At 37.0% G+C, this 23,565-nt stretch overlaps 1 protein-coding gene and 1 pseudogene across 1 annotated transcript in view; one reads left to right on the top strand and one right to left on the bottom strand.

Annotated features, from left to right (window-relative positions):
* The window catches only part of LOC132224593 (myosin-binding protein C, slow-type-like), a 60,114-nt pseudogene extending 43,761 nt beyond the window's left edge, over positions 1–16,353 (bottom strand).
* Positions 1–23,565, top strand: part of PCDH11X (protocadherin 11 X-linked) — a 919,146-nt gene that overhangs the window by 177,899 nt on the left and 717,682 nt on the right. The window lies entirely within an intron of this gene.

Raw genomic sequence — 23,565 nt, 5'->3', positions numbered from 1 at the left:
GACAAAAACCTAACTACCTGTTCTGAACTTGCTTTCATTATTTAAGAAAGCATTAAAGCAACAGTAAGACAAGATATATAGTTCAAGTAAGCAATGAAAGCCTTCTTTTCTTTTTTATTTTACACTTGGGGAATTTTTCTTGATCTTTTTCTTCAAAGAGAGCAGCAAATTCATTTGTGAGAGCCTGAGGTTACAATCAGTACAAAAGAAAGAAAACTGAACAACTTTGCATACTTTGATGAAACAAAACAATTCAATTAAGCTTATTCAGTGTTTTAGAAAGATTGGAAAGCACACTGACTTCTGTTGTTGATGGGTCTTTATAAACATTTATATCTGTATGAACATGTTACTCAATTTCAGCATGTAAATAAGCTCTAAAGCAGAGAGTATTGCCAGTTATACAATGAATCCAGTCTGGAAGACAAATTGTCTGCTGAAGTAAAGGTGGCTGAATTTCTGATCTAAGCAGCCCTATGATCATGAAAGCTTTACCTCTAATGATAATACAAATGTTTCTTCTTGAAAATGATTACCTCACCTTTAGTGAACAATTTGTCTTTTAGACTTAATGCATTAGCCACTTAAGTGACATATTTTTTGCCTGTTCTAAAATCTAGTTGGCAGAATTCTGGCTGCGAGCAAAAGCTGTCAGATAAGCAAGCCCTTGATATGTATTCAAGTAGCTGAGCTGTTCAATTTTAATCATTGATAGTTTAAGTGAAACTGGAAGAAAACTTATTTTATTGTTTCTAATATATATATTATACTATATCAGTCATAGACAAACTTATCTACATGTCAGCTATATCTTTAAAAAAGTAACATGTAGCCCTCGCTGGTTTGGCTCAGTGGATAGAGCGTCAGCCTACGGACTGACGGGTCCCAGGTTCAATTCCAGCCAAGGGCACATGCCTGGGTTGCGGGCTTTATCCCCAGTGGGGGATGTGCAGGAGGCAGCCAATCAATGATTCTCTCTCATCATTGATGTTTCTATCACTCTTTCCCTCTCCCTTCCTCTCTGAAATCAATAAAGATATATATATATTTTTAAAAAAGTAACATGTATTTTGTGAAGTTTCTGTATTAGGGGTATTAGCCATTTTTATTTTTATTAGTTCCTTATTTTCTGTTTTATAATGGGAGAAGACATTCTATAATATGAAAATAAGTATATTTTTTAATATGGGCAAATCTTTAAAAGAAATGTAAAAAATATAAATGGGTGGTATTAATTAATTGTAGATCAGTCTCATAACCAGTTATCCCCCCTTGTCATGGTTTATTTGATATTTACATATAGTTCTTAAAAGAATATATGACAAGTTTTTTTTTTTTACATACAAGTATTTTTTGAACATCATAAATTTTGTGTTACAGGACAATGGGTGTGATACTATTGTAATTAACCTGGTTACTGGTGACAGGAAAAGAACAAGGGGAAGGACAAATATTATAGGCATGACATTTGTGCAGCTTTGCCAGGAAGCTGCAGTTTAACACTCCCCAGGAAGCTAACAATCTATTCCCCAGAGATCACAGATCTCTGGGGGAAGGGACTAAATGGTGGAGAAGAGATACATTATAGTAAAGTCTGGGTGACATCGGGAATGTACTTGTTTGACAATAATCACCTAAAGAAAGAAGTTTGCTCTCTTGCTCTCTTGGCTCCTGGCGCTCTTGGTTGGCACTCTCTTGGTTACTCTCACACTGCTGCCCTCCTGCATTTGCCCACAATGCGGACCCCACACATTGGACTGATGGACTGCAGCTTGCCTAATGCTGTACTGGACCCAATTCCAACATGGAGTGGAAACTTGGACACTGGCTCTGCTTCTAGCTTTATTGAAGGGATGTAATTCCATGGAAATGAAGCTGTCTATCATATCTCCTCGCCCTGTGGGTGCATTTGGAAATGCTTATTCCATCAGTACTCCCAGAATCCTACTGCCACTAGCAATGAAGAAAAACCACTCACACTTTTCTGCAATAACAGGTTCAAGGCTTGGCTATGCTACTTACAAGTTATATGACTTTGGTTTTGTCATTGGACTTGGTTGCCATGGGGATTAAATGCCTATATATGTAAGGATATATGTAAATATGTTACCACCATGACTGACACATAGTAAGTGCTTAACACATCCTTTGCTTTTACTTCATTTGTTATTGATAATTTTTAAAGATAATATTAAAACTCTAAAAATTGAATTAAAATGCCCCAGACATTAATTTCTGATAATATCATGAACTACAACAAGTATCTATTGAGTGTTTGTTTTCCAGATATTCTTCTACATGCTTGGGATGATATATTAATTAACAGGGAAACAATAAACGATGCCTGTCCTTATAGAACTTTCAATCTAGCAAGGGGAAAGAAAATATAAAATGCTAATCAAATTACTAAATTGTAAAAACTATTAGAAAGTGATATTCTTTTGGAGCAATGTGAATGGGATTAGGAGAGCCAGAGTTTGGCGTGGCAGCAGTTTTGCTGGTGATCGGGGTTTGATTCATTGAGAAGCTATTTGATTTTGACTACTGAGTATGGTGAGTTTTTCAAGGAATTAGGTTCTTACTTGAAGATATGACAAGTATGTTTAAGGAGTTGTAAGGAGACCAGTGTGGCTAAAGCAGCTTAAACTAAGGAGGAGTGTTAAGAGAGGATAGAGGGGGAGGGGTTGTTGATGGTAGCAGGGGAGAAAACTTGAAGGGCAAGCTATTACTCAGGAGTGGAACATTGTTACTTGGATTTTAAATGAATCACTTTGGTTACTGTTGGTTAATAGGGTCAATAGGGTGATGGGGCAAGTAGAGACCTACTGCAGTAATCTCCAGGAGAGAGAATAGTGGCTTGGAAGAGGATGGAAACAGTGAAGGTGGTGAAAAGAAGTCAGATTCTATATTCATTTGAAAGTAAAACTAGAATTATTTTTGATAGAATAAGATATAATGTGTGATAAAAATAAAGATGTCAAGATGACATCAAGATTTTTGGCTTTAGTAACTGAAATAATAGAGGTACTACTAACTGAGATTGGAAAGAATGAAAGGGGGACATGTTTGTGGAAGAAGTCTGCTTAAAACAACTTTTAAGTTTTTTAGGTTTAAAATGTGTATGAGACACATGTACCCTGTGAAGCAGGCAGCTGGATAGAGGGAGGGGTCTTAAGTGTGGGAGGCAGGTCTGAGCTGGAAATATAAATTTGGTGTTTGACAACATATAGTTATTTAAAGACTAGAGGCCCGGTGCACGAATTTGTGCACAGGTGGGGTTCCTCAGCCTGGCCAGCAATCAGGGCTGATGGGGGCCAGTGGCCAGGGAGAGGGACTGCAGGAGGTTAGCTGACCGTGGGAAGTTGGCTGTGGGAGCACACTCCTGCATTGAGCGGCTGCCCCCTGGTGGTCAGGGGACATCATAGCTATCGGCTGGTCATCCAGTTGTAACAGTCGCTTAGGCTTTTATATATATAGATGTGACACTAGATATCACCACAGGGATGAATGTTAGATACAGAAGGGAAGAAACCTTAGAGGACTCCAATTTTTAGAATATAAGAGAAGAGGAAGAACTCATCAAGGAGACTGGTAAGTGGCTCCAAAGGTAAAAGGAAAACCTGAGTATGCGGTGTCCCAGGAGCCAGGTAAATAGAACTATCAAAGAGTATGGAATGATCCACTGCATTAAATGCTATTGATAGCATCAAATAAAATAAAGAAGAAATTGACCATTGATAAGATTGTTTACTGCCCTAGCCGGTTTGGCTCAGTGGATAGAGCATTGGCCTGCAAACTTAAAGGTCCCAGGTTTGATTCTGGTCAAGGGCACATGCCTGGGGTTGTGGGCTTGATCCCCAGTGGGGCACTTGCAGGAGGCAGCTGATCCATGATGCTCTCTCATCATGGATGTTTATATCTCTCTCCCTCTTCCTTCCTCTCTGAAATCAATAAAAATAAATTTTTAAAAAATATTGTTTACTGACTTTTGAGAAACAATATGACTACCCAAGGGGAAAAAAAGACATGTTAATGCCAGTAATAATTGAAAGTCATCTATTTGGGTTCAGAGGACAAAATCTTATGGCCTACTCTTCAAATCTAGCCAAAGATGGGCATGGCCAAACAATGCTTAGGAAAAAAAAATAGTTGATTGTGAAAGCTATTGGGAATACATATTCTCCTATTGACCATAGACTCTGTCTCATCTTTTCTTGTATTTGGGAATATTCATATATTTATAACTTTTGCTTGGCTCTTGGGGGTTTTTAAATTTGTGATACCTAGATATTAAGTGTGCTTTTGCTTTCAGACAGAAAAAAAATTATCAAGAAAATAATTATGAAGGCAAAGTTATTTTCATTCACATATGTATTCCTGACATCTAGCTTGGGGTAATTGAAATTTTCATCCAAATTTATGTTCCTCTTCAAGGCCAGACATACTTATACTCTTTTAACAAGGGCATTGGATGACAGACTGATAGAATGAACTCTTGGTTTGTAATGTGTTCTTCCTTCAGCCCTCTTTACAACAAAATAATCTGAGCACAGAGATTAAGGTTGTCATGCTTAAAGTTGTACATCAAATGGCCAGCTGTGACATGCTCAAGACTCTAAATTCTCAGTCATCCCTGGAATTTTTTTAAATACTTCATTTTGCTCTTTTGACATGAGGTTTGCCATTCTTTCTATTGTTATCTCACCACTTATTCAATTAACATATTCATTAATCACCTGGCCTTTATGTGACATACTGTGTTTGTGCAAGTGATACATGTAAATTGCCATCATTTTTGAAACCAGAAAATGTACTTAAAGTGCATGCTTAAATGTATCAGAATTACATATGGTATTTTTTATCATATATAGTAGTTTTTAAGATAATATTTATCCATATTTCTTCAGTAATAATTTATGATTGGGTTAGCTTAAGTGGGGAAAATCATTTTAATGTTCCACTTTGGTTTTTAGATAATCACCTGTATAAAATCCATTATTCTTATCATCCACTATAATTTCTTTTTTTGTCCATAAATTAATCAACCCTTAGAATCAAGTCCCTGTAATTCCTCATTTATGTTTCCCTCACTCCATGTCTAAGTAGACTCCATGTCTGAAATCTTTCCTGCCACACCATGGTTGTAGATAATATATCTACTAGTAAATATGTGTACTTCAATATAGTTGCAGGATCAAAAGGATTAAATGTATAAAGTTATAGCTGAATTGCAATACAGAAGCATTATTAATTATAAAGTCATTTTGGCCTCTGTCAATGCTATAGATATAATATTTTTTGTTTGTCTATTTGTTTTGTTCTTTGTCCATGTGCTTAAACTAGCCACTGTCCACCTTACAAAAACAGATAATGTAAAAAACAAACTAGCCTCTGACAAAGGCTAGACAATTTTCTGTATTGCTAGGATGAAACTATGGTATCAATATATTTTTAAATGGCATTGATTTATATCTGTAAGTATCTATGCATACATTTCTTCACTGGCAATGTGTACTAGGCAAAGTTTTCTCTTTACTTTCTCCTTACCCATTACTGGAGTCAGTGAGCACACATGGCATTTTTAGTATGTGTTATGATATCCTAGTGATTTGGGAATAACTGAAAGTTTCATTCACCACTGAAATAGGTCTGGAATCTATCTTCTCTTTTTTGTTTCTCCATTCCGTAATTCAAAATGCTATCATCTTTTCTCCTGCATATGATTTTAAAAACTGGCATCTCTAAACTAAATCCTAAATTATGTTTGGCCAAGATAAGATTATTTTCTTGAATTTAATGCCAGGTCTGGGGTGTGTTGGGGGACAGACAGCTTCATGTTTGTAGGGCCTTTAAAAGCATTTGGATTTGTTATCCTTGTCTAGACTTTTGTAACCCAGTCTCCTAATTGGTATCTCCCCCTTTATTCCTCCAGCCCTCCCTCTCAAATTCCCCCTACACAATTTCCCCAGATATATCATTCTAAGAAATGCTTCTGATCATATTACACTTCTTTGTAAATCCTGTTGGCTCCCCTGTTGAATGCTGATAAGATACAGAGTCTAACATGGCAGATGAGAAATGTCATTAAGTGGCTCCAATCCACTTTTGTTAGTCACTTCTATTTTTTTGTAACCTCCTGTCTCCACAATATACACTGAGAGCTTGAGCAAAGCACACTAAACCTAGTCCCTTAAGCCTGTGGTTCTTCATGTCCCTTTCTTTGACCAGTACTTTTCTCTGCCTAAACCCTCTTTGACTTCTTCCACCAACTGCAAAATTCCTATTCTTCTACTACACCTCCCTTCACCAATCAGGTGACAGTTCCCTTTTGAAGAGTTTCCTGAGTTTCCTTGGCAGTATATTATTTTTCCAGACAACCAATCACACTTTTCATATAGCTTTATTGTAACGCCTATTGCAATTTGACTTAGCATTCATGTTATCTCTGCTTCACTTATTATACAGGGAGCTCTCTCATAAGCAAGGTTCGAGTCTAATTTATTTTTGCATCACCAGCACCAAGCACAACTTAATAAGTGCAGATGTTTCTTGAATAGGTTAAGTAGTGACCTCCCTATTTATCCCTACTTATATACTAGAGGCAGATGCTATCCCACTGCTTGTCTGCCTGATCCTTAATCTCTTCCACTCAGTACCATTCAAACTTTCTCATGACATTGTGTTTATTCATTTTCTATCCATGACCTCTGATTTTGGAGATGGTTATAAAGGCAGGGCCCAGGGCTCTGTGATTGATTATGTGTAGACATTGCAATTTGGTTTGGCTCCAGCATCAGTGACAACAGCTGCCATCATTTTTTCTCCATTTCTAGGATTTCTTCCAATGTCTTAGGGCATAGTATAATTCTAGAAATATCTTTGATGATTTGAGGCTTATGGTATGTGTAATTCATGTCTGCATTTATTATACAAAATAAGACTCCTATAAAGGTTCCCTTTGTCAGTTTAAAACTTATCAACAAATAAAAATATTGAATTTTCTGTGTATGTGAATAAATCATTGTGAAAATACTGTAACATTCAGATAAAATTTAGTTTGGAAACACTGTGTACTAATGATATCTTGTTTATATGCATGTAACAAACATGAGCAGGATATCAGTTGTAAATAATTCACCATAGTAAAAATCAATAGACTTATTCTTGAGAGTAAGATTACACAAACTCTAAAACAGCAAATGTGTTATTTGGTGAGATATAGCAGATAAATCTGGAAAAAATAGTTTTCTAGGGCTTAAGTTAATGTGTAATAATTTACATTGCTTTAGAATATTAAGGCAACTTAACACTTTTGTTATGTGCCAGTGCAAGACAAGAAAGAAAATCAGTTTTTTTATTGTCTTCTTTAGTGTATTATAGTTTATCCTTCCTATCAACAACATCCATATTATATTCTTTTTACTGTGAAAATAGAGCATGCGATTTTGTAGATAAGGAAGAGAAACTCAAGGAATCTAAATGACTTGCTCAAAGACAGGCAGCTAGTTAATAGCAGGGCCCAGACTAAAATCCAGGTCTCTTTATTCCCACACGGGATTTTTACCCTATTCTATGCTCTTCCCATTCATTTGACAGTTTCTTTCCCCCCAAAATGTATGCAGTTTTATTTACTCCACAGAAAAGATGTTGTATTTCTCTATAAAGTGACTGCAAATTTTGTGGAACTGTAGTTATCATAGTTGTTCATACAAATAATTGAAATACAAAATAATGAAAATGCCTCATCTTTCCATCTAATGGCAGTATAATCAAAAATTAATTATGGAATAACAAAACAGTCACATAGCAACCAATCTAATTTTGAATGTTCTATAAAAAGGCAAACATTAAAAAAAGGGAACTAATACAACTCTCCAAATTCTGACTCATGAAACAAGAAATTAAGTTCTCAATTGTCAATGGTACATCAGAAATTGAGAAGGCACTCTGGAGATTACCAAGTGGAATATTTTATCATGAATTGCCCTAGTTTGAAATTAACAAGAATATGATTGGTCTCTAATTTCTAAGAAGTAAAGACAGATGTGGTTGTTTATTCTAAGTTTAGGACAAAATTGAAGTGAATGAAAGAGAAAAGTGGAGTAGAAACTTTAACATTTTAAAAGCTGACAGCTTTAACCTCAACCCAAAGTATTTATCATCTAAAAATAGTTCTGGTATCCTGGGGTAGGCCATTGTTTCTTTATGAACTGTCCTGCATGGACTATTCCACCAATGACATGCAACATATCTTTCAAAGCAAAGAGTCAAGTTGATCCAAAGCAATAATGTTTCCTTGACTAATGACACACATTTGAATGTTTTCTCAACAATATCCAAGGTTTCTTCTAGCTCTTTATATATATTTGATGGATATCTTAGGAAAGTGATTTTAACAAATGACAACTAGAAAAAGCTAGGGATTTTAGAGTATTTTTTGTTGCCTTGATGAAGGATATGTGTAAAAATGATAAAACTTACTGCTACTTATTTTATATTAAAAAGGAAAGAAATAAGGAAGAACAGTTGAAGCTTGTTAAATTCAGTAAATGCCATTGAGTGTTTACTATTTTTGAAATTTTGTGCTACTCTCAATGTATATGTAGCAGGAAATATTTGCTCCAAGTCTTCAAGACTCTCACAGTAGAGTGACAATGTTTAGTAAATCTTTGCTAGTAGACTTTCCAGTGCTATAACTGACAAGTTATACTTTTTATTATACTTCCCTCCACATTCAATCTATGAATGAAGGATTGAATAAGGAAAAACAAAGAACCACGTTCCATCAAACTCATCATTATCTCAGCAAATATCTTTAATCCAACAGAAGTTCAACTTGTCTTTTTAAAAATCAAATATTCAACAGAGATATATAGTTGTGGTTTCTTTAGTGGCCTGGAAGTCTACAATGACACAAGATCCAATAAAAAGTCTGAGTGGCTAATTGATAAGTTCTCCATGGACTGCTGTTGTTGCATAAAATGATTAATCAATTAGAAAAAAATTTTTAAGTAAAAAAAGTATAGGTTCTATTTCTAGATCTACCACTTAACTACTTATACCACTGACAAAATCAATTTAATGAAGTGAAAAATACATAACTATGTGAAAGACACATACTATATGTTATTAACTGTAGACAAAAGCTTTCATAAAATTGCTCATAATATATTTATTGAAAAATTTATCATATAAATATGTAAATTGTATTCTTATTCCTCTATTAACAGTTCAAGTTACATTTGAAGTCTTTAAATTTGAGTGGAATATTGAAAATTATCCCAATTTACTTCCATATTCCTCATATGGAAATTGTGGGGGTTTTTAAGTATAAATATGCATCTTAACTTCTATAGATCAGTGATGTTCTTTAACCTCAGAATTATTATAGTATTATTTTTAAATCTAAAATAAGTTGAGCTGAAACCGGTTTGGCTCAGTGGATAGAGCGTCGGCCTGCGGACTGAAAGGTCCCAGGTTCGATTCCGGTCAAGGGCATGTACCTGGGTTGCAGGCACATCCCCAGTAGGAGGTATGCAGGAGGCAGCTGATCGATGTTTCTCTCTCATCGATGTTTCTGACTCTCTATCTCTCTCCCTTCCTCTCTGTAAAAAAAATCAATAAAATATATTTTAAAAAATAAATAAATAAAATAAAATAAGTTGAAATCCATGTGGCATGACCGCCCTAATTTTTACTATATTATCTACTTAAAATGTCTTAAAAGTTTTTATTACTCATTAAAGTAATATCACTCTGGAGATTTTAACTTTTTGAATAAACTGCAAGATTTTAATTTCAATAGCTACATATTTATTCATTTTATTAGCTTAATTTCTTTAAATATATATATGTGGTGTCTTGTGATCATGTCTATTTGTTTATGTTTTGAAAATAATTTTATTATTACTTTCACTGATATAAAGATACTTATTTTCATCTAACTAATGATCCTCAAAAGTGTCTGGGAGTAACCAGGGAGCTGTGTGGCTGCCTACACTTTTTTATGGTAAATTTTGAAGTTGGAAATAATCTCCAAAGATGATCCTATCTAATAAAGAGGGAATATGCAAATAGACCATCATGCCATCACAAAGATGGTGGTGCCCACAGCAGAGGCAGGGTTTCCATAACACAAGATGGCTGCGCCCACAGCAGAGGCCAAGTACCCATAACGAGCCTTAATGAGCAATCAGTGGAGACCTGAGGCTACGTGGTGCTTGGCTGGGGCAGGGGAACTGAGGCTGTGCCCCACCCCACCCAGTGGGGCTTGAGAGGGGACGTCAGGCCGCACCCCCGCTCCAGCGCCAGGCCAGGAGACCTCAGGCCACGACCCCCACCCTGTCACCAGGCCAGAGAACCTCAGGCCGAGCCCCCTGCCCAGCAGGGCTTCACAGGGGACCTCAGGCTGCACCCCCTGCCTGACGGGGCTTGACGGAGGACCTCAAGGTATGCCCCCCACCCTAGTGCTGGTCAGGGGGACCTAAAGCTGTGTCCCCCACCAGGCAGGGCTTGACAGGGGACCTGAGGCTGCACCCCCTGCCCAGCGGGCTTGATGGGGATCTCAGACCACACCCCCCACCCAGTGGGGCTTGACAGGGGACCTCAAGGCATGCCCTCTGTCCCGATGCTGGACCAGGGGACCTCAGGCCATGCCGCTTGCCCTGGCACTGGGCCAAAGGACCTCAGGCCTTGCCCCCTGCCCCAGTGCCAGGCCAGGGGACCTGAGGGTGCGCTGGGGGACCTGAGGCTGTGACCCCGCCCAGCGGGGCTTGACAGGGGAACTGAGGCTACACCCCCCACCCTGTGGGGCTTGATGGGGGCCCTGAGGCTGTGTCCCACACCCCACGGGGCTTGATGGAGGACCTGAGGCTGCTCCCCCTGCCTGGTGCCAGGCCAGGGGACCTGAGGCTATGCCCCTTGCCCGGCGGAGCTTGACAAGGGTGGGCCCAGCCGGGTCTGGATCTCATCCAATCAGGGTGTGGCCGGCTGGGTCTGGGTCTCACGCAATTTTGAGGCACCACGGGTGGGCAGGGACTTGACTCTGGGTCCTGTGGGGCACCCCAGACTCTAACAGGAGGAAAATTTTCATATACATTTTACTAATTTTCTTTCATCTCTGACACTTCTATTATAGAGAAAGGGCAAATAGCAATATTAAAATATTTCCTCTAATTAATCCGCTTTTAATGTGCACAAGTTCACTAGTTTATCTATAAGACTCTTATTCTGCCTAGACTGAACATGCATCATTCTAGCCAGGCTTTTGTTTTGTTTTATTTTATGACTGCCAGGAAACCTGCTGGAGCCAATGTTCACTTGAAGTTCTTACTTTGGGCATCCTTAAACCACATGAATAGTATAAATTCACACCACAACTTGTTAAGATACAGGTCTGTGCTTATGAATTCTCATGACAGACCTTTTCTTTTTTTTCTTTTTTTCACCCAGAGGCGAGATGAAGATAAACACAGATCTTTGAAATCTCACTGCTCTGTTAAGTATTTTTTAAAAATCTAACTTATGCATAATTTTTAAAAAGTCTTGCTTTTATTCAGGGATCTCCTTTACAGCTTTCCATCTCATGTGAACATAAACTAAACCTCATGCCTCTTTCTTGCAATTGAATCACAAGCCCCTTGTCTTGATGACCTGTAAATCTCTCCTCCCCCAACATCATCACTACGGTAGCCCCAGTGTAAGTTCCTTCTCATTTGTTGTTCTCTGAGAATTGCTTTCATTTTCTTGTGCTCTGAGTATTACATTAAAGAGATGTTGCTATATTTCATTCTTCAATTCTATGAGATTTGTAACAAGATTTTTCATATTATTTATTCTTCCATATTAACAGAAATAGAAGTCTACTTGTTTTACACACTCAGAAGTTTCATTTGTGATATGCAGAAAAAAATACTCAAAATCTGTTTTCTCTTGTAGTGTTTGCTTTCTTCAAAGAATATTGACATATTTAACAGAAAGTTGAGGATGTCTCTTAGATTTTTGTTTGTGTTCTTGATATCTAGACTTAACCTTTAAGTACATTCTTGTCTTCTTCATTGTGTTCTAAGTCACATAGTTACCATTTCAGAAGGAAAAGGTACTTTTTATAAAGCTAGGGGGGGAAAAACCACATCTAATTTGAAATCCATTTTATAGAAAATTTTTAATTCATTCAGAATAAAAATAAACTAAATTCTAAGTTAAATGTTAGTATGGAAAATTATCTTTTTAAATACATCTTTTTAAAGAGCTTGAAATGTCTGGTGGAGAAGCATAATTCTTTCACAAAACGATTCATGAAGCACAGATGTTTTTCAGCCTCCCACAGGGATATGCCCCACCACAGTGAGGACAGCAGATGCCTCTTCTCCCACTTTCTATCTGGCTCCATTCCCTAGGAATCTATTTATTTCAGTGATTAGCTCAAATAAGCTTATTTCAGCACAGTTAACCTCATCCTCTTCTTGAAAGTAGATCTTATGGGATGAGGTAAGGAAGAAGTAGATCAACTCATCTAAAAATGTTAGCAGTGTCAACTGTCAATTTTTTCTTGCATATCACTTTAAATTATCCTCACCAACTATATCCTATTTAATAAAAACCTAATATGCAAATTGTCCCCTCAACTGGAAGTTGTACCAGGAGTTCCACTGCTTGCTATGACGTATGCTGACCACCAGGGGGCGGTGCAGAATATGGTGGGCGTTGGTGATGGTGATGCAGCCCTGGCAGCAGGCAGCAGTGGAGGTGCTGTTGGCCCTGATGGGCCCTGAGGAAAGCGGGACCACAGAGGGATGGTGGAGCAGGTGAGCAGGCAGAGCCAGACCCAGACAGGTGTGTGTGCGTGAGGGGGGGTGATCGCCCTGCAGATGGTGACCAGCGGCCTGCAGGCACTGATTGCATGATTGCAGAAACTGGGGGTGGGTGGCGGTGACCAACCTCCAGTAGTACCCAGGTCGGGGACTGCAACCTCTTGCCTGCTACCAGGGGCAGGGTTGATGGGATGGAGGTGCGGTGAGAATGCGGGGTGTCTACTGAGCTGGCTCTCACTCCCCCTGCTAACCTCCTCCAGGACACCAGGGCTGTTCCTGGGGAAGGAAGCCCAGGTGCTCAGGTGGCAGATGCCCACGAGGAGCCCACCCTGCACCCATACAGCCACTTTCAGGTGAGCCAGACCGCAGCCGCAGGGACCACAGGGGCGGGTTGGGCTCCCTGTGAGTTCACACAGGAGCTGGTCTGCGAGGCCAAGGCCAAGGCCAGCCAGGAGAGAGCGTGCTGTCCACCTGGCTTCTGTGCTATGTTGCTGGGTGGCCCAGAGGCCCACTCTGCGCCCCGGCCTGCAGCGTCAGGCCGCACTCACCGCATCTCCACTTGGGGACTCAGGCACTGTGACTCAAGCGGAGGGGGGCACATGGGAGCTCGGGAGCCCAGATCCTGCCCAGGTACCAGAGGTCAGCTGGGACCTGCCCTTTCAAGCTAGATCCTCATGCTTGGATAGCTGGCCAGGTCTAGGGACTGCACCCATGTACTAATTTTGTGCAAGAGTAGGCCTTCCTTCCCCTGGCTGCTGGCACCTGGGACCCGGGCTTCCTTTGCAACCCAGCTTTGTCCAGAAGGTCGTCCAGAAGGACTTCTGGAAGGACGTCAGGTCTAATTAGCATATTACACTTTTATTATTTTATATATACATACATATATGTGTGTGTTTGTGTGTGTGTGTGAATTCAAATTACCTTAGGGAAATAAAGTTCATATAATTTAAATTAATTGAATCATAAATGTGCCAACTTTATATTAAATTATGTATGAATCACCCATTTTACAACATTTTTCTATGTATATCATTGATTCCATTAGTGTTAACATGCAACAACTGAATAATGTGTGCTAATTTTCTTTTGTTGCAGTAACAAATTATCACAAATTTCATGGATAAAAACAAAACAAGTTATCTTATAATTCTGAAGATTAGAAGTGCAATACAGATCTCAAAGAGCTAAAATCATGCTGGTACTAGGTCCCTGTTACTTTTCTCCCCTCCATCTTATCCTTCCTTTTCTCTCCTTATTTTCCTCTTCTTTTTCTTTCCCTTCTTTCTTTTCCTTCTTACTTCCACTATTTTCTCTCTCTCTCTTTTTTAGACATCTAGCCCTCTTCCTTTCTCATTCTAAAGTGACCCAAAATCTGTTACTTAAAAGTAGTTAGCTAATATGTCTTAAAACATATAATAGTGTCATATAATATTAATGTGTTTTCCCTTTATTTAGTTGCTGAGGGATGTGCTCTCTTGATCTTTCCTTTCTATAAAACCATGCAGACAATTTACTCCTCTTTCATACAAATAACCTCTTTCTAATTATAGTAATCAATTTACATACTGTAATCACATTAGCTGTGATAATTATAATATGTATCACTTGGACCCATATTTGTTTTGTTTTAATAGGAAGAATCAATAATTCTCAAGTGAGGAAAAATGTGAAGCTGATTATATGTTCAAGTGATCAGAGATTAGACAACACTTGATTAAATGAACTGCTTAGAGATTCTGCAATTACTTTTGAATTTTTAAATTAAATTTTGAGAGAGAGAGAGAATTGATGTTCCACTTATTTATGCATTCATTGGTTAATGCTTGCATGTGCCCTGTGCCCTGACCGGGGAGCTAACCCATAACCTTGGCGTATCAGGACAACACTCTAACCAACTGAGCTACCTGGCCAGTTCCTCTGCGATTACTTTTGATCTACAAATTTGAAAGTACTTCTATAAATCTAAATTTAAAAATCATAGTCATTTTATCTTTGTAGCTCTGTTGTCATTTTTAAAAAATTATCTTTATTTTTAAAAGTATTACAGATGTCCCTTTTTTTCCCCACTGACTCCTGAGGAATTTTTATGATATGGAACCTCTGTGCACTTCCTAGTATCTCTTTGTCAATTATAAGAGAATAAAGATGGAAAATGTATCTACCGAGTTAGGAAATATTCATTTCAGTGAAATGGTTAGTGTAACTTACATTTCCAATATTTTTTTTAATTAAGTTATTTGCCCTGCCTTTTAAACCACTTTAAGTTGGAGGATTAGTACTGAAGGCAATTTAATTTGTGAATATTTTGGGTTTTAGAAACACCCAAAATGTGTCCTCTTTTGAAGCAGTAGAATGAAGCATTAAAATACAACATTAATGAAGGAAGTAGATAATATTATGAACAGATTTTTATTTTACTTGTAATATATAGCAAAATATCCAAGAATGAGTAAAAGAGCTGGTAAACTTGATGGATTAATCAGGGTTGACAGTAATGAATTATGGTTGTTTATCAAAGCTTGATTTTAACAGGATGATTAAAGTCCTTGACAGAAAGAATACTGAAGATGAAAAATAGGGCCTCTAGATAATTTTGTACTCACTGAGCTTTATTTTATTTTTTTATAAATGTATTTTTATTGATTTCAGAGAGGAAAAGAGAGGGAGAGAGAGCTAGAAACATCAATGATGAGAGGGAATCATTGATTGGTCGTCTCCTGCACGTCCCACACTGGGGAACAAGCACGCAACCCGGACATGTGCATTGATCAGGAATCGAACTGTGACTTCCTGTTTCATAGGTGGACACTCAACCATTGAGCCACGCCAGTCGGGCTCACTGAGTTTTATTTTAAATTCAGAATTCTTAGTCACTTTGGTAATTTATATTTATATTAAAGTGCCAAAATAGTATCTTTTGCGGTAAGAAAGTATCTTTTATATTCACTTATGAGGTATTTCTGTAAAATATGCCTGTTGAGAAACCATTTTATCTGATTTCTTAATGTTATAATAATTTTAAAATACAAAAGTATGACAAATATTTTTATGCCAGAATTTGTTATTGAAGGGATTACAGTAGCATAGCCTGATAAATTTATAATTTTATGTGGATGTGTCTGGGATCCTTTCCACAGTCTCTATGCAGAAACTTTATATAGTTAATCCCATTGGCAAAGAAAAGCACAACCTTCTTTACATTTTTTAAAAAATACATTTTATTATTTTTTTTACAGAGAGGAAGGGAGAGGGATAGAGATTTAGAAACATCGATGAGAGAGAAACATTGATCAGCTGCCTCCTGCACACTCCCTACTGGGTATGTGCCCACAGCCAAGGTACATGCCCTTGTCCGGAATCGAATCTAGGACCCTCCAGTCTGCAGGCGACACTCTATCCACTAAGCCAAACCAGTTAGGGCTTCTTTACATTTCTATAGCAATTTATCCATACCTCTTTTATAGTGCTTATCACACTGTACTGGAACTAATGTGTTCTCAGGTTCATCAGCCATCCTATTGCTTCTGTCTTCTTTCACCATGGACCTTAATAATATGTTGGTCTTGTAGCCATAGTGGGTTTTTTTTTTCCTTAATCACTTGTCTTTTGAGAACCATGAGAATATCTTTTCACCTCACCTCATTCAGTTGTAAATATAGTTCGTGTGTGTGTGTGTGTGTGTGTGTGTGTGTGTGTGTGTGTGTTGTTTGGTTAGTTATTTTATTTTTTGTAATCTAATTGCTCTTTTTTTCTATGGGGATTCTGGAATTTTAAAAACTGCCATGACCAACACCTCTCCAGCATCATTTCCTATTATACTTATTCTGTGCTCACAGGTTGAGAAAGATTATCTTATCTTGGTCTCACAATAACTCTATGGGTCAAGTATTATTATTAGATAAGATAACTGAATCTGAGTGATTTAAGCAATACAGCCCAAGGACTCAGATTTGGTATACATTAAATCTGTACGTTCAACTTTTTAGAGACTGCTACTCCTTGGGATAGAGCTTGGGTATAATAATTTATGTAATTCATTAATTGACTTACCTAGTATGTATACATCAAACATTTAATAAACACTTATCATATGCTATGCATAATTTTTTACATAGACATATGTAACAAATATGAGTTACATTTGTCTTTCATCTATTTTTTAAAATATATTTTTATTGATTTCAGAGAGGACAGGAGAGGGAAAAAGCGATAGAAACATCAATGATGAGAGAGAATCATTAATCGGCTGCTTCCTGCATGTCCCCTATTGGGGATCGAGCCCACAACCCGGGCATGTGCCTTTGACTGGAATCGAACCTGGGATAACTTCAGTCTGCAGGCCAATGCTCTATCTACTGAGCCAAACCACCTAGGGCTGTCTTTCATCTATTTTGAGTTTATTCTTATATATAACGTAAGTTGGGTTTGGCCTTGGAAGTACAAAGGTAAATAATAGTGGTAGAGTTCTTATTATCAAGAAGCAATAAAAATCATTAAATCAGGAGATGAAATTGGCCACAAAAAGTTATACCAATGTTCATTTGCAGGAATAACTAAACATTTTGCAAATGAGCTTAAATCTGTTTGCAAAGATGAACATACTGAGTACACCAAGGTGACATTTGTTTAAGTTTAGAGTTTTTTCAGAATAACAAGTTTGCCAAGTCTGTCTTCTTGTTAATTAGTTTTACAACGTGATATGTTAATAGTAGTCTGGTTTGTATTTTATGAAAAGTAATTTTGAACATATATAACCCAGTGCTTTTAGCACTCAAACAGAAATGGCAACATTGTATCTTTTATTAACTTTATCCTCACCTATGATTTTTTTTTTCAAAGATTGGAGAAAAGTTGCTATGACTACCACTGTTTCAAATTATCCTTTTACAGATGGGAAGCTGCAGGTTAAATGAATAGTATGAATATTTTTAAAACTTTATGCTATGAATTTTGCTAAAATTCATATTAGAATCTTGGCTTTTCTCTCATGTTCTTTGAGAAAAAGAAGAGGGAGAGGATGCTAGTACATTAAACTTGTGTTCCTATGAAGTGATAGATGTAGAGCTAATGAAATTAGAAATAATAATTTAAAAAAAAAACTAATTTTCCCCGGACCTGAAAATCTGCAGAAAGGCTGACAAAACTGCATAATAACACTACTTTCAGGAAAATGTAAAGAAATAGGCTGCCCTAACCAGTTTGGCTCAGTGGATAGAGCATCAGCCTGCTGACTCAAGGGTCCCAGGTTCGATTCCAGTCAAGGGCATGTATCTTGGTTGCGGGCACATCCCCAGTAGGGAGTGTGCAGGAGGCAGCTGATTGATGTCTCTCTCACATCGATGTTTCTAACTATCCCTCTCCCTTCCTCTCTGTAAAAAAATCAATAAAATATATTTATTAAAAAAAAGAAATAGGCTAATTTAGGTATTCTTCCTTTCCCCTTGACTGTAGGGTAATGCTTCTTTCCAGAAATTAATTAACTTCATTTACATTTATATTTATTACTAGAGGCCTTGTGCATGAAATTTGTGCACTGGGGGTGGGGGGGCAGGGGAGGTCTCTCAACCCAGCCTGCACCCTCTTGCAGTCCGGGAGCCCTCTGGGGATGTCCAGCTGACGGCCGTCAGTCAGCTATCCTTGGCACTGCCATGGAGGCGGGAGAGCCACCACCACTGCGCTCTCCAGCTGTGAGCCCAGCTTCTGGCTGAGCAGCGCTCACCCTGTGGGAGCCCACTGACCACCAGGGAGCAGCTCCTGGGTTGAGCATCTGCCCCCTGGTGGTCATTGCGCATCATAGTGACCCATCATTCCACCATCAGGCCGAAACCGGATCTCTGACATCCCCTGAGGGTCCCAGATTGCGAGAGGGGGCAGGCCAGGCCGAGGGACCCCACTGGTGCACAATCGGGCCCTGGGAGGGACGTTGGGGGGTTGGCCAGCTGGGAAGGGACTGCAGGAGGGTTCCAGGGCGTGTCTGGCCCATCTCACTCAGTCCCAATCAGCCGGACCCTGGAAGCAAGCTAACCCACTTCCACCCAGCCCATGCCGCCTTCCCTTTGGCCATCACCACATTGTTGTTGTCTGTGTCAATGGGTTATGGATATATGTTCTTTGGCTAACCCCTTCCCTTTCTTTCATCTAGTTCTCCTTTTCCCCTATCCCCTTTGACAGTTGTCAGTCTGTTCCATGTATCCACATATCTGTTTCTATTTTGTTTGTTGGTTTATTTTGCTCTTTAGATTCCACATATAAGTGAAATCACATAGTGTTTCTTTTTCTCTGACTGGCTTGTTTCACTTAGAATAATAATCTTCAGGTCCATCCATGCTGTTGCAAAAGGCTAAGAGATCTTTCTTTTTTAAAGCTGTGTAGTATTCCATGGTGAAAATCTACCACAGCTTTTTTATACATATATCTACTGATGGACATTTGGGCTGTTCCAAGATCTTAGATATTGTAAATAACACTGCAATGAGCATAGGGCTGCATATATTCTTTCGGATTAATGCATTGGGATTCTTAGGATGTATTTCCAGAAGTGGGATCCCTGGGTCAAATGGCAATTCCATTTTTAACTTTTTGAGGAAACTCCACATTTTTTCCATAGTGGTTGTACCAGTTTGCATTCCCATCAGCAGTGTACTAGGGTTCCTTTTTCTCCAACTCCTCACTAGCACTTGTTATTTGTTGATTTATTGATGGTAGCCATTGTGACAGGTGTGAGGTGATATGTCATGGTCATTTTAATGTGCATCTCTGATAATTAGTTACATTAAACATTTTTCCATATGTCTCTTGGCTATTTATATGTCCTTTTTGGAGAAGTGTCTATTCAGGTCCAATTGGTGTTGAGTTACACTAATCTTTTTATATATTTTGGAAATTAACCCCTTATTAGATGTATCATTGGCAAATGTGCTGTTATCCAATTTTGAAACAGATTCCCGTTTCATTTTGTTGATGGTTTCTTTTGCTGTGCAAAAGCCTCTTAGCTTGATGTAGTCCCATTTGTTTAGTTTTCCTTTGTTTCTCTTGCCTTAGGAGATATACTGGCAAAAATATTGGTAAAATATATATCTGAGATTTTACTGTCTATGTTTTCTTCAGTGATTTTTATGGTTTTGTGAGTTATATTTGTCTTTCATCTATTTTGAGTGTATTCATGTGTATCATGTAAGTTGGTGATCTACTTTAATTTTTTATATGTACCTGTCCAATTTTCCCAATAGCTTTTATTGAAGAGGCTGTCTTTACTCTATTGCATGCTCTTGACTCCTTTGTCAAATATTAATTGACCATATAGGCAGGGGTTTATTTTTGGGTTCTCTGTTCTATTGCATTGATCTGTATGCTTGTTCTTCTGCCAGTACCAGGCTGCCTTGATTGAAATGGCCTTGTAGTATCGTTTGATGATAGGTATTGTGACACCTCCAACTGTTATTCTTTCTTAAGATTGCTGAGGCTATTTGGGGTCTTTTGTGGTTCCATATAAATTTTTGGAATATTTGTTCTAGATCTGTCATCGGTATTTTAATAGCAATTGTGTTGAATTTATAGATTGCTTTCAGTAGTGTGGACATTTTAATGATGTTAATTCTTCTCACTTATGAACATGGTATATGCTTTCACTTTTTTGTATCTTCCTCAATTTATTTCTTCATTGTCCTTTAGTTTTCCAGTACATGTGTTTTACCTCCTTGGTTAAATTTATTATTAGGTACCTTATTTTTTGTTGGCATAATAATGGGATTGTGTTCTTAGTTTCTGTTTCTGATAGTTATTTATTGGTGTATAAAAATGCCACCAATTTCTGAATATTAACTTTGTATTCTCTTTACTTTTTATTAGTGAAGCTGGCAGAGGATGACTATAGTACTAGTATTATATGTGTATAACTACCTCATCTTTTCTTTATTTTGGGATTTTTTACTTCGTATGTAAGGTTAAATTTAAGTATTATTTTCCTACTGGAGACTTGCAATAAAAATATTAACCCTTGATGTTCAAAGAAAAAATATGAACTAAAACTTTTTAAAGCCGAAGAGTATATTGTAAGTTTATAGGTGGTAAAATAAAATTACAAACAGATGAACTTTTTTAAATTTTATAAGTTAAACAAATGTATACTAAGGGGAAATATATAAAAAGCTTTTGCATGAATGATTATGATATCTATATTTTGATCTTGTTGTAGGAGATGATATCTTGTCAAAACTTGTCTAAAATTAACATGATTATATTATGAGCAGAAATACTGCATTTAATATGGTTTTAAACAGCCATTTAAATCTATATCCCAGTGTTCTCAGAATATATTCAACAAAACAACTAGCTTTCCCCATTACCTCTTTATCAAAATTATCTAAACCAAAGACTAACAATCAATATTAGCAGAAACAATGAAATTCTTGTGTATGTTATTATTATTGTTTATCATGTATAAACAATACATTGATTAATATATCACATATGCTATTCAATAGCCAAAAGTTGGAAAGAAGCTAAGTATCCATCGACTGATTAGTGGAAAAGCAAAATGTGGCTTATCCATGCAATGGGATTTTTATTCAGCCATAAAAAAAGAGATGAAGTACTCATACATGCTACAGTATGGATAAACCTTGAAAACATTATGCCAATTGAAGGAAGCCAGTCACAAGAGTCCACATACTGTATTCTATTTATATGAAATATCAAGTATAGTCAAATCCATAGAGAAGAAAAAACAAATTAGTGGTTGGCAGTGGCTTGGGGAGGAAAACAATGGAAATTGACTGCTTAATAGTTAGGAGGGTTCCATTTGGGGTGAAAAAAAAGTTCTGAAACTAGGTAGTGGTGATGGCTGAACAACATTACAAATATATTGAATATCACGAATTGTAATCTTTAAAATGGCAATTTTGTCATATGTATTTCACCAAAATAAAAATATTTGCATATCGTGTACTTCCTGTGTATACTGTCATGTTTTAGATGGAAGCTTCTAAGCACACAGGCCATTAACAAATCACATTTCAGTGTTTCTTCAATTAATGAATAGTATATGGTTTAAATGATTTTGTAATTATCTTGTTCTCTCATCTCTTATTGTTTCTGTATTGCTACAGTCATATCTGTTAATATTAAAAAAGTCTCACACAATTCCATTATATCTTAGCTATAGTTTTAGCCCTTCCAGACTAATGATTTCTTTATGGTGTATATCATAGCATTTTCTCTCTGTGTGTGTGTATACATGTGCATATTTCTGTACTTCTTCTCTCTCCAGTTAAATTATAAGATCCTCAAGAGGCAATATTCATGTGGAGTGATTTTTCCATATTATTATTACACCTAATACAATATTAACCATTTAATAAGGATCCGTTAATCTGTTGCCTGATTAATACATGTTTCTGTAAAAGAATAAAACAATAACATTTCAGTTAACTGGCATGTTGTTGACTGATATTTTTTCAAAGGGTTTTTCATTTAATCTTATTTATCATTTTATGCAGTATAATTCTTTAAAGTGGGAGATACCCTGAAAATAATATTGGGATCAACCACAGAAACACTAAGATTTGTGTATTGATATTTGCTTGTACTCTTAATTATCTCCTACTTTTGGAAGATAGCTATGTTTCTCATGAAATTTCAATCAGAGCAATATGCTTCGATAGAAGCCACATAAAAATATTCAAAATTGTTACTAAAATGTTACATAAACAGCATAAATGTAGAATAAAATTAAAATATTTTATCTGAAATTCATATAGTTTAGAACAAACAGTACAGACAATAGGGCTTCATAAATAATAACAGTTGGAACTTATTATTTGAAGCTTATTTGAAGTATATAAAGCTAGCAATGGTTCTTCTTAAAGATAATGAAATTATGAGGCATGCATGGAATCAGATGGTTGGAAGAGAACCCATTTATGATAACTGTTATTTCATTGCTGGTGTTAATTCAAATAATCTAGCATGGTGCATCTTTCTCTCTTATTGTTTCTCTTCTTATCATTCTTACCAAAGCTGCTTGTCCTTGTAATAAGGCTATAGGAGTAGTGGCTGGGTTTCCAGCACATCAGAGAAAGCAGGATTAAAGAAAAAGCATTAAAATATAAATCTAAATTACAAAACTGTAAGATCTAACATTGGTTCTCTTTGCTCATGAACTATACTTAAGTTAATGACTGAATAAATAGTTTTCTCTACATATATAAAGTTTAACAGCATGAGAAAATTGGCAGGCAAACATATTCTACCTTCCCCGGGTAAGAAAGTAATGCTTATACATGACCAGTGTTAGAGCATACATAGGCTACTTTGAAGTTACACTCCTTAATTAATATAAATACCTTAGTTAACTAGAACCTAATGTGTTCACTGTCATCTTACAAATATGTATGTTAAAAAGGGTTTCTAGTTAATTGAGGTATTACTGCATATAATAAAAGGTGATATTTTATCTATTCAGTTTTAATTGTGTTTACAGTTTTGTATAATTGGAGTCTTATTTCCTAATTAATATGTTAATATTCCTTATTGTATATAGTGGAGTAAATGTACATTATATGAGTGACACAGACTGTTGTACTGATCAAAAGTAATGTATATTTACAAATAAATCAACACCAATTTTTTCTCTTTATATAATAGGTGAACATGAGTAAAACTCTGCCTAGGCCACTCTATGGGTATACCTTTGATGCTCAGACTCTGATAAAGAAAACAGAACAAACAAACCAAAATCAAAAAACCAGATTAG

The sequence above is a fragment of the Myotis daubentonii genome, chromosome X (assembly GCF_963259705.1).
Source record: "Myotis daubentonii chromosome X, mMyoDau2.1, whole genome shotgun sequence".
NCBI lineage: Eukaryota > Metazoa > Chordata > Mammalia > Chiroptera > Vespertilionidae > Myotis > Myotis daubentonii.
Note: the sequence above shows the minus strand (reverse complement) of the source record. Positions and strands in the feature narration are given on the sequence as shown.